An 11292-nucleotide genomic window follows, 5' to 3' on the forward strand; every position below is an offset into this window, starting at 1 on the left:
GCTATGGTCATCCCTAGAGGTCCAAGCTTCTTCCCCCTTACCTCTGAGAGTCCCCAGACTGATGCTCCTGAACTGCCACTCCCCAAGCCAGATGACATGAATCACATGCAGGAGGCGCTGGGAACCGGGTGTAGTAAATGCTCACTAATTATCTGCTAATGTTTCCCTTCCTGTTTGAAGGGCAAGTTCTGTCACCACCTCCAAATCCCACTTCCCAGCTGCCCCGACAACATCGCCCCACCCTCCCACCTGACAATTTTCTGCCAGCACAACTAAAGATTCCGAGAGCTGTGGGAGGGTGTCCACAAGCCCCATCCACATGGGGCTCAGGAATGCCCTTCACCAGGTGGGTGCTAGCACACCTCCCTAAAGGACAGCTCCCAGCTTTGGAGTCCGCATGGTCCACCTTCACCACGTTTTGTGGGTGCTGAAGTCTGAACCACTGGAACTTTGCTCTCACCCCAAATCCTGGCACCTTAGGGCTACAAACAGCACCCCCACCCCCACCATGACCTGAGTGTGCTTTGCAGGCCTTGGGCTCTCAAAACCCTGGTCCAGACCCCACTTCCAGACCTTAGCTGAATGCCATCTTCCTCCTATTCAACTAGACCAGGACCCTGGCTCTGAGACAGCGCTGGGTACAAGGGCCCCACTCACGGCCTGGGTCTGGGAATTCCCCACCCACACCCCAGGGAGGCCAATCCACAGGAGGCCAGACCAAAAATGGAAGATCACAAAACCCATCCTTTAGAGTCCATTTCTAGGACCAGGATATTATTATTCTCAGGATACAGATGAAGCCACCAAGGTTGAGAAGGCTTGGTAGGCTCCAAATGCACAGAAGAGAAGCCAGGCCAGATTCACCCAGAGCTCTCTGACCCTGGAGCCAGAGCCCCAGCCAGCAGCGACACTGCCCTGGTCATGCCCAGAGTTGAGTGCTGTCGCCTGGAGATTAGCTACGCTGCAGTTTTCACAGGTCAGCACACTCCCTCTTCCCTCAACCCAAGTTTTCCCACTTTGCAGATGAGAAAACAGAGGCCCTGGGCTGGGGATATAGCTCAGTTGGTAGAGTGTTTGCCTCAAATGCACAAGGCCCTGGGTTCAATCCCCAGCACCACAAAAAAAAAAAAAAAAGAGAGAGAGAGAGAGAGAGAGAGAAAACAAAGGCCCCACACAGGTTCAAGAACTTGCCAAAGTTAGACATTCGCTGTGCAAATGAGCAGCCAGACGTGGTGCTGAACAGCCCACAGGTAGGAGAGAGAGCCGAGCAACAGTGACTTCCTCCCAGAGCGTGCTGGTCCTGGGACAATATTGTGTCCCGGAGCTCAGGGACCCAGCATGGTGAGGGTTCTGGCACCATGAGCACTGCCGTGAGAAGCCAGTCCAGAGCAGAGGAGTGAGGGAACGCAAGAATCATAAGGAAGGAGGGTCACCCCTTTACACAGGCAGCTGCAGCAGGGAACAGGATGGCAGGAAAGGGCTCAGGGCCTGCGGAAGAGGAGCCACCCTGCTCTGTACACAGCCTCGCCCCCAGAACTTGCTGGGCAGCAGGAACAGGGCAATAGGCTCCGGTTGCTGGCACAGGAGACCCAACACTCATCCCAGGCCCCAAAGGCCAAGACCTAGAGCCACACACCTAGTCAAGCCTCAGTTTCCCGAATGCGGAGGCGTCTGTCCTGGGACCATTCGGAAGCAGAATGACTAGAAAGCTCTTTGCAGGAAACTGTAAAGCGCTGGGTGGGCCCCCTGACTGACAGCTCCTCAGATGGACCTTCTTTTGTGCATGGTCCTGGGGGCCCAGAACTCCAAGGCCATGGACACATCCCTCAGGCTCAGGTGTGGGGAGGAAGAAGCTTATGTAACTCACCCCATTATCTTCAGTGACCTTTGCTCCGGGTAGCTGGGCTTAAGAGAGGCGGCCTTATTAGCCACACACAGGCCCCACAGAAAAGGCCCATTCAGGGCTGGTATACTCTGTCTTTTTTTAAAGGCCCAAACTACCCCTGCCCCACCCTCCCTTTTAAAAACACAAGCCGGAGAACAAACCCAGCTCCTTTTGAGAAGCTCAAAATTTCAATCCAAACTTTAAAAAGTAAATGGCACCCATTCATGGGCTTTCCAGAGGTTTCTCTGGGTCAGCCACAAGGGAACAAGTCATGGGGCATGAGGAGGGCAGGACAGGTCTGGGGGTAAGGAGGAGCAATGGGGTTCACTGGGTGGGGGAAGGGCAGGGAAAAGAAATGAAAATGCTTTTGTTTGCAGACCACATCAGTTCCAGGGGGGACCCTGAATTTCTGACGTTTGAGCTTCTCAAAGTACAACACTGGCATGGAGCAAATAGCATCCTAGCTGGTCCAGACCTCAGACAGCCTAGGCCAGACCTCCAGCAAAAACTGCTCAGGAGAGAGTCCTATTTGCATATGCATTCACAGGCCCACCAGGCCTGCCTCAGCCAAGGGACTGCCTTGAATACAGATGGCCAAGTCCCACCACTGCCACTTGAAGCCTCCCCAGAGAGGACTCGGGACCACGATGATCCAGCACCAGGTGCAGTTACACATAAAGTTCAGGTGCAAACCTTCAGGCAGGCTACCTAAACTGCAAGCAGAGTCTGGCAGTGAAGCCAAGGGGTGGCTAACAAGCTCCCAGGACGCCAGCAACTATTGAGACCCACAGTGTACAGAGGCCGACCTCATTGACCTCGTGTGAGTAAAGGGGCCCCTTTGGGTTCTGCCTCACCTTCCAGAAGAGAAGCAGAGAGAGGCTGGGCAAAGTGGACTAACTTGCCCAAGGCAGGTGAAGAAGCCAAGATTCTAAGCAAGGCAGCCTGATGCTCTGGGAAAGGGAGCTCTCCACCATCTGCTCAGCGGTCACCAAAGGAAGCGACATCTCCCAGAATGGAGAAAGAGGGCAACACTGGGTCAGGAATCCAGAATGGGGACCCACCAGGGTGCCCTGACTGATACTAAGGTGAATGACGACAGGCCAGAGCAGATGACCTGATGGAGACCCCACCTAGGACAAGTACTTCCAATGGCAGCTGTCTTCCAAGGCAAGGCCAGAACCTCTCTGAGCCTCCACTTGCATGTCTGCAAAGTGAGGCTAATATTACCTCTGTGAGCATGAACTGAGCCCAGGAACCAAGGCACAAGCCCACTCACTACCTTCTCCACTTTCACCAGCACCTGGACAGAGGCTCCTTTCCTAGTCCTTGTTCAGTTCAGCCATGAACCTCACCAACTTAAAGCTACAGGTCCCTGGATTGAAAAGCCTGGTTTCTAGAGAAGGGCCTTTCCTGGTCCTGGGCATTCTGTTCCTATTGGTAGGAGAACATCTCAAGGCCACCCATGGCTTTAAAAGACCAAACAAGAAATCCCAGATGTAACTGAAATTTGTGATGATAATAATGCCGAGTTTTCATTTTCCCCCAAAGCAAAGCTTTGCTGCTACAAAACCTGCAGCAGACCTGTTCCAAGTGGACTTGGGACTTGGGGATTCTGCAGGAAACCCGATACCTCCACACCTACCAGGGCCCAGGGGGTGGAAAACCCTGAGTCTAGCCTAGCCTTCCTTTCCTGCATTATTCACTGCTGCAACTGAAACTCTGGGCCAGACCCAGATGTGTCTCCTTGCACAAAACATGCCAGACCTTCCCTGCACATCGGCTAGGACACTCAAGCCCTCCACAGTCCCGCAGAGATCGCTCCTGACAAGTGTCATGGATGATGCAGCTGAAAACCAGAAACATTTCATTTCCAGACAGAGAGCTGCAGATACTCCCTCCTTAACTGCACTTGGAGAAACTGAGGCCCAGGAAACTGACCCTCCCAAAGATGAGGTCATAGGGGCCAAGGAACTCTAAATAACAGGTGCATTTCCCCCAAAATTAAACCATCTAACTTTGAGCTACTGGAGCTGGCTTTAAGAAGCCTGGGATTAGAGGCGGTGTGGTTGTAGTGTTACAAAAAGAAACCTGAGTTATAGTGGTAGATGGCTAATCAGCAACAAAATATCCCTCCAAACCAGACCTGCCTTGAACTCAGGCTTAGGGGGGGTAAAGAAAGGAAAATCTGCTATGCTGTCCCTCACCTCCACAGGTATAACCTCCACTCTTCTTTTTCCCACCCGCAATATGCTTTCAGAGTCACTCAGTTATCAAACCAAAGAGAAAGTGTCCCTCCATGGCTCAGGCTGTCACTTTGAGGAAGAGCAGTTACTTAAAGCATATATATATATATTTCTCTGAATTGGGAAAAAGCTTTAAGGAGAACCAGAAAGAGCTGCTTGTCCCCCACCACCAGGAAAATAATTCAGGCAGTAGCAACTGCCATCAGAACCAGGAAGAAGCCTCCAAAAACATGAAAGAACAGGGAGGCCCGTCATGCACCAGGCAGGAGAGGAGGGAAGGGGTAGGGCAGAGAAAGTGAGCAGAGGGCAGGGACAGGGGCAGGCTGCTGGGCTCCCAGACCCCAGAGCAGGACACCCTCTACAGCATTGTGGCTGAAGATAGTGCTGTGCCTTCCTGAAGATCCTCCCATCCACACCCTACACACCCTAGCCACAGATGACCGCTGTACTTCCTTTAAGGTGGTCAACAGTTTACAAACCCTTTCAGGAGCCTTATCTCCACCACAAATCCAGGAGGCAGGGATCATCCTCTCCACTTTACAACTAAGGAAACTGAGGCACACAGAGGAGAAAAGCCAGAATCCATTCCAACTACATCTCTAAATCTCAGAGCCTTGAGAAAGACCCCCAGCCAGAAGTGCAGAACCCTGGTCAGCATCCTAGGTGTCAAGCCTGCCTTTGGTCTGTCAGCCCCGTGAGAGTCCAGGATGCAGCTGGGGAAAGCAGAGGCGCAATGCAGTCACAGCACCCCCCGCGGATGTCCCTTGGGGTTGGGGGACGCCTGTTGCTCCAAGTATGGGGAAATTCTTTTGTGCCCCAAAGCGCCTTTCAGTTTTTTTTCATGAAGATTCTTCGGTCCCGGGACAAGGATTTCCAACCTGGGATGAAGCCCCCAGCCAGCGCCGCAGTGCTGCACTATAACACCGACAACTCCACAAGCAAGAAACTTTTCTAGGACAGCGCCGGCCGCGAATTCTAACTTGGACAGGGACACGCATCATCACTTGACCAACTACCCCCACCCAAAGACCCATGCAGGTGAATTTGGGTTCGCCCGGACCGAGTGCGACACCAGCTGAAGATACCGGGTCCAGGACTAGCGCCTCTCCCCACCCCAGGGCCGCACGAACCCGAGCCGCCAGCGCGGCTGCAACCCGGCGAACCCGCACAGGGCGACAGGTGGTTATCCTTACCATGCAAGCCGTTGGGGATGCTGAGGTGGTGTGGCGGAGCCGACAGGTCGTCCAGGGACCGGCGTGTGGCTCCAGCCTTGCCGTCGGGAGCCTTGTGAGGCCCAGAAGACAGGAGAGCGGGTGGAACGTGGTGATGGTGGTCGGGGCTGCCGCCGCTGCCAGCGCTCGACGTGCTGCTGCCGTCGCCCACGTCGCGGGCCCCGGGGCCCGCCGCGCCGCCCGCCAGTGGCCGGCTCAGGCTGGCCTGGCTGTCGATGGAGCTGCAGGAGCCCGCACCTCCGGCGCCGCTGCCGCCCGCGCCCCCAGCCGCAGCCAGAGCAGTGCGCTCCTCGTCCAGCAGCAGTACCAGCTCCTTCAGCTCCAGGTTCTCGCGCAGCAGGGCCTCCTGGCGTGCCTCGAGCTCCCGCAGCTTCTGCTGCGAGCGGGCCACCTCGTGTCACACGGCGCCGGCCGCGTGGCGCCCGAAGCGCTGCCACTCACGCGCCAGCTTGCGCCCCTTCTGCCGGTCGTCGTCGAGGAAACAGCAGAGCTCTCGGAGCTCCTGGTTGTCGTCCTGCAGCCTCTGGTTCACGTCCTTGAGGCCGCGGATCTCCAGCAGGTGCTGCTGCAGCCTCCGGTTCACGTCGCGCATCAGGCCGCCGTGCTCCAACATGAGGCCCACCTTCTCGCCCTCCGAGCGCCGCAGCCGCCGCGCCAGCTCCTCCTTGCTCCAGCGCAGCAGCTCCTCGTCCGGTACCTGGCTCAGCTCCTCCGACGCCGACGCCGCCCCCGCCGGGGGCTTCGCCATGGCGGGGCCGTCACCGCGGCATCGCCCTCGCCCTCGCTCTCGCAGGGCCGGCGCTCCCAGCGCGGGGGCTTGGCTGGGCCGGTTAGCGAGCGGGCGGGGGACGGACAGGGGCGCCTGCGGCCAGCCCACGCTGCCTCACGCGCCCTCACGCAGCACCCGCCTGGGCCGCCCGGGAGCCCGCGCGCCTCAGGGCGCTGGAGCGAGGACGACTGCTGCGTCGGCGGCCGAGGTGCCGGGATTCTCCAGGCTCGGGCGAAGCAGGCGGAGGCCCGCCCCCGGCCCAGCTCCCGGAGCCCCAGCCGCTCCGCCCACCCCGGGGCGGGGGAGGGGGCGGGGCGCCGCGGGCCGGCCCCGCCTCCGGGGGAGTGCGGGGGGCGGGCGGAGGCGGGGCCGGCCCCCACGTCCCCCATTTGCCGTGCGCCCGCCCTGCCAGAGGCGCGTAGGAGCCGCGGTTCCGCCCTCCCGCCCGTCCGATTGGGCCTCTCTGGGGGTGTGTGGGAGAGAAGGGGCACACGCGGGGGAAGCCGTGGAGATGGTACTGTCCGTCCGCTGGGTTTCCATCCCCCCCGCCCCCCGCCTCCCCGCGGTTCAAGTTTCTGCGCCGGGAGGACGCGGCCTTGGCCAATCCCAGGGCTACAGGGCGCTTTTAAAATGCAGGTACGGCCGCCGGAGAGGAGGGGGACGGTGGGAAAGGTAGGGCAGGGCTTCCCTTAAAGGCGACTCGCGGAAATGGGACCCGAGCCCCCTCCCGGTCCGGTGTCCCCGCCCTCCCTTTCTCACCCATAATAAACAAATGCCTAGAATATAGGCGACAGCTTCCCCCCGCCTCCCGAGGGCACCCGGGCACCGTGTGAGACTTGACGAACAATAGGACTCCTACGTGGGGGGTCGGGCAGGGCCGCTCTTTGTCCCTTTCCGTGCCCCCGGGCTCCTCCGCCCCCATCTCCACCTGGGCTCTCTCGTAGAGCTCGCAGTGGGACTGCGCTTCCACTAGCCGAGGGTTAGATTCGGCGTCTGCTCCCGGGAGGGCCCGGGCCTTGCCAGCCGCGTCCCGGAGCAAGATCCGTACCCTGGTCCCAGCCACGATGGGGCGAGGGCTCCGAGACTTGCCCCTCAGTGGGAGCGGCGCTCAGAGCCCTACTTTTTCACCGACTCCACCGCTAAATCCCTGGGATCGGATGGGAGTCTGCAATTCGCGCTGTGGAAACCACTGGGAAAGGTGGAGAAAGTCTTCCACTGGGGCCTTAATGCCGGAGTCCGGGGAAGATCAGCGACTGCAGAATCCCCTTGCCACCAGCAACCGTGCGGGGCACCCCGATCTTCCCACGCTAGAGGCTATTATCCTCTGGTCCCCAATGCGCATTTACCGCGCGTCCGCTGAAAGCGGGCGGAGGGAGATGTCCCTCCCCTGGGACTCACAAGGAGATAAAAACCCGCGCACGCTACCGTGAGCGGCCCACGGCCTGGAGCGCGCGCCGGCGCACCAGCTGATGTCCCCCTTTAGGTTTGCTCAACCATTCATTGAACAACTGTGTGCCCAGAGCCTGCTCTCTGCTAGACCTGTTCTAGCCCCCACTTCCCTCCCCAGCCCCGGGGGTTCTGCATGGGACAGGACAGCAGAAGCCACTGCCCTCTGGGGATTCAGGCATTCTGGGAGAAGGAGGGGGGAGAAGATAATAAACAAGATAACTGGGACTGTCTTAAGTACTGTGCAGGGAATTAAGACAGCTGCTGTCACAAAAAGTGATCATCAGTTGCCTTAGATCTCCCTGGTCAGGGAGAGACTTAGGACGACTATAGAAGCTTAGATCTGGGCGATGAGGAAGAAGGAAGGGGGAAGGGCGTCCTAGGTGGAGGGAATAGCTGGGGCAGAGACCCTAGAATTTCCCTGAGAGCTGCTCTCAGGGGTCAGAGGGCAGATCATGCAGGGTCTAAAGCAGCTGGGAATGCCAAGGGGATCCGACTTCAGTAGGGAAGTAGAATGACCTGGCTTGCCTTTTAAGAGGCTCTGTCTGGCCCCTGTGTAGAAAAGAGATGGGGTCCATACAGAGAGGTCCAGATTCAGTACCAGGTCCCCTACCTACCTACCCACCTCCTTTTCCAGGTAGATGGTCAGGAGAGGGTGATGGAGAGAGGCCAGGCTAGGCAAAGTGCTTCCAAGGTTATACCCTGGTGTTGAGGTTCCCCAGACTCAGCACACATGAGTCAGTGCTGAATAGAGGGTGTCCTTCCTGCTGGAGCACTGTGCTCTGCCTGTCCAGCCCAGCCCAGCCCAGTTTGCGTTTAGAGAAGGAGGGGGTTTCATACTGTGCCTGAGGAAGCTGCAGATATGTTTTAACCCCCAGAAAGCCATATTAACCAGCTGCCCAGAGGCTTACCCAGAGCTAAGTCTATATACAGGCAATTGCTCCCAAGAGGACTGGACACAGGACACACTACAGGACACCCTAACTCACCAGGGAAGTTGCTGAGATGATTCTGTTTTGTGCTATCCTCTCCCATGGCCTACACCCCTGATCTTCAGCTGAGACCAAATGCAGCCTTTACCTAAATGGGGTATCACGTGCAGAGTGCTCAGACAGGAGTGCCCCATCCAAGAGCCTCCAGGGCTTTGCTAACATCCTCCCTGTAGAGCCAAGACAAGATGCTAGAGGTGGGGTTCTTGTGTGGCTTGAGGAAGGACATGGTTGGGCAGAAGAGGACAAGATGGAAGGAGTGAGAGGGCCCAAGGCTGAAACAGGGTTCTAAAGCAAGAGGGACTTCCAGGGCAGAACCCCCCCCCCCGCGAGGGTCCTGGATGCTGGGGTCCAACCAGAGGCATATGCCCCCCATAACACAGTCCAACAGAACCAGCATAGTGACATGCCAAGAGTGCTTCTTTTAGCTTTTAGTCACAAGACCTATGCTTTGTCATGCAAAGTAAAATCAAACCCTGGAGCTCCAACAGTCCTTGAGCTGCTCAGTGAAAGTTGAGAGCCTTTAGAACAGAGCTGCTCTGCCACCGTCCCTAGCATGTAGGTGTCAGGTATGAGCCACACAGTGTTTTTAAGAGGTGGCTGGGGTTGAGAACCCCCATGCTAACACATGGTAGATAAAATACTCCAAAATGCAGGATCAGTGGGAGAAATGGTAATCGGAGAAAGCCAGGAAGGCAGATTATATAGCACCTCCAGACAGAGCTCAGTAATGGAGTGTCCTTGTTTCCACGTGTGGGAGGGGAAAGGGCATGAGCTGAAGTGTTGACCCCCTACGGGGCAGCAACTGGAGGTCTGCAGGAGTGAACACTCATTCACCCCACAGTTGGCTGGAGTCACTGATTTTGTAGGAAGGTAGTGGGGCTGAAGTCCAGAAAGCCTCCTATGCTGGTAAAGTACCTCAGGTCTAACCAGAAGGCCCAGAAGTGAGACCTGGCCAGACTTGGGTTTGATTAGAGAGTCAGAGCCTGGAGGCATTAGGGGATGTGCAGCTGAAAGGCAGAGAGACATCAAGGAGCCTCTGAGGTCAGATGAGTCAGGCTGGAGCAGCCTGGGAGTGGAGATAAAGGAATGGATTGGAGGTGCTGGCCTCTGCACCCCTCCTTGCCCCTCATTTCAAAGCTGGAGTCACTGAAATTCTCTACCACCCTTCTGAGCTCTTCACAGGACTAACCCTAACCTTGATGCACTTATTTTCATAATGGATTAGTTAATAAGCAGGGAGTAGGGAACCCACCACCCAGCTGAAGGAATCCATCCCACCCCTCCCCCTCCCCCTCCCAGAACAGCCAGGGATCTGAATGTTGTGCGATGATGCACTTGCTTTAGGCTTACCGCAGTCCCCCTATGACACAGTGCTGGATGTTTGCATGCTTTTGAAATTTATTTAAGTGACATTACACTTGCAGCCTGCCACTTCCACTCATTATTATGATGGCATATATAGCTTAGTTTATTCCTTCTCACAGCTATATACCAAATTGCTCAACCTCAGCTCAGTTGATATTTTAAAAAAATTTCAAATTAAAAATTTATTTTAGTTGTAGATGGACACAATACCTTTATTTTATTCATTTATTTTTTTTAATGTGGTGCTGAGGATCAACCCCAGTGCCTCACATATGCTAGGCAAGTGCTCCACCACTGAGCTACAACCCCAGCCCCTCAGTTGACATTTTGGACCCAATAGATCTTTAATTAATAGAGGGGAGTTGGGGAGCAGGTGCTGTCCTAAGCATTGTAGAATGTTTACCAACATTTACGCATTGGATGGAAGTAGCACCCCTTCACCCACTTTTAAAAAACAAAAACTGAGCCATACATGGTGGTGCACACCTGTAATCCCAGCAACTTAGAGACTGAGGCAAGAGGATCTCAATTCGAAACCAGCCTGGGCAACTTAGTGAGACCCTGTCTCAAAAAATAAAAAGGGCCGAGGATGTACTCAGTGATAGAGCACTTGCCTAGCATGCAGAAGGTTGTGGGTTCAGTCCCCGGTACCAAAAAAGAAAAAAAATATATCTTCAGATATTACTGAATGGCCTCCAGGGGCAAACTTGCCACTGGTTAAGTAAAGCTGCTATCTAGTATCCGTTGTATGCACCTGTCTTTACAGCCCACTTTCCTGTTGAAGGTCATTCATTTCTAGTGCTGCTGTGGACAGTCTTGTACATGCATCCTGATGCACATGAGCCTGAACTTGGCTCAGGCCTGGACCCAGACAGAATGGCTGAGTGAGTCCTGTGGTGCACACACTTCAGCTGGACTAGAGGATTCGCTGGTCTGCTTTCCAAACAAGTGCTAACTTACACTCCTGCTCCCAGGGTCCAGGCTGTGCCTTACCTGTCCTTGCTAAATGACCATTTGTCACCACTGGTAGGCTAGACCTCCTCCTTCCTGCTCCACATCCTACTCTCTCTCTCTCCTCTCAGCTCTCAGCAGAAGAGAAGCCCACTCCCACTTCTTACTCAAGGGACCCAGTGTACTAGGGGAAGGGAGAGGAGAAGAAACAGGTTTATCCACTTGTGATTTATTTGAAATGTTTGTATTTATCAAATTGATGTTTTCATGCTTGCACTAATATAATGCAACGTGATTATGCTGCTTGTAAGATAATTACAGGGTTTACTTAGGCGATAAGTCCCAGGCCCCAGACACACAGTCTTTGAGCCCAGCTGTGTATCTCTGTGACTGTCAGCAGCTGTACCTT

At 55.6% G+C, this 11292-nt stretch overlaps 1 non-coding gene and 1 pseudogene across 1 annotated transcript; one reads left to right on the forward strand and one right to left on the reverse strand.

Annotated features, from left to right (window-relative positions):
• The first annotated feature begins 1046 nt into the window (after positions 1-1046).
• Positions 1047-1120, forward strand: Trnal-caa (transfer RNA leucine (anticodon CAA)). Its single transcript has one exon. It is a non-coding gene; the product is annotated as a tRNA-Leu (tRNA).
• Positions 1121-4794: 3674 nt separating this feature from the next.
• Positions 4795-6108, reverse strand: LOC143641005 (coiled-coil domain-containing protein 85C pseudogene; annotated as a pseudogene).
• Positions 6109-11292: the final 5184 nt, after the last annotated feature.

Source organism: Callospermophilus lateralis, unplaced genomic scaffold, assembly GCF_048772815.1.
Source record: "Callospermophilus lateralis isolate mCalLat2 unplaced genomic scaffold, mCalLat2.hap1 Scaffold_82, whole genome shotgun sequence".
NCBI lineage: Eukaryota > Metazoa > Chordata > Mammalia > Rodentia > Sciuridae > Callospermophilus > Callospermophilus lateralis.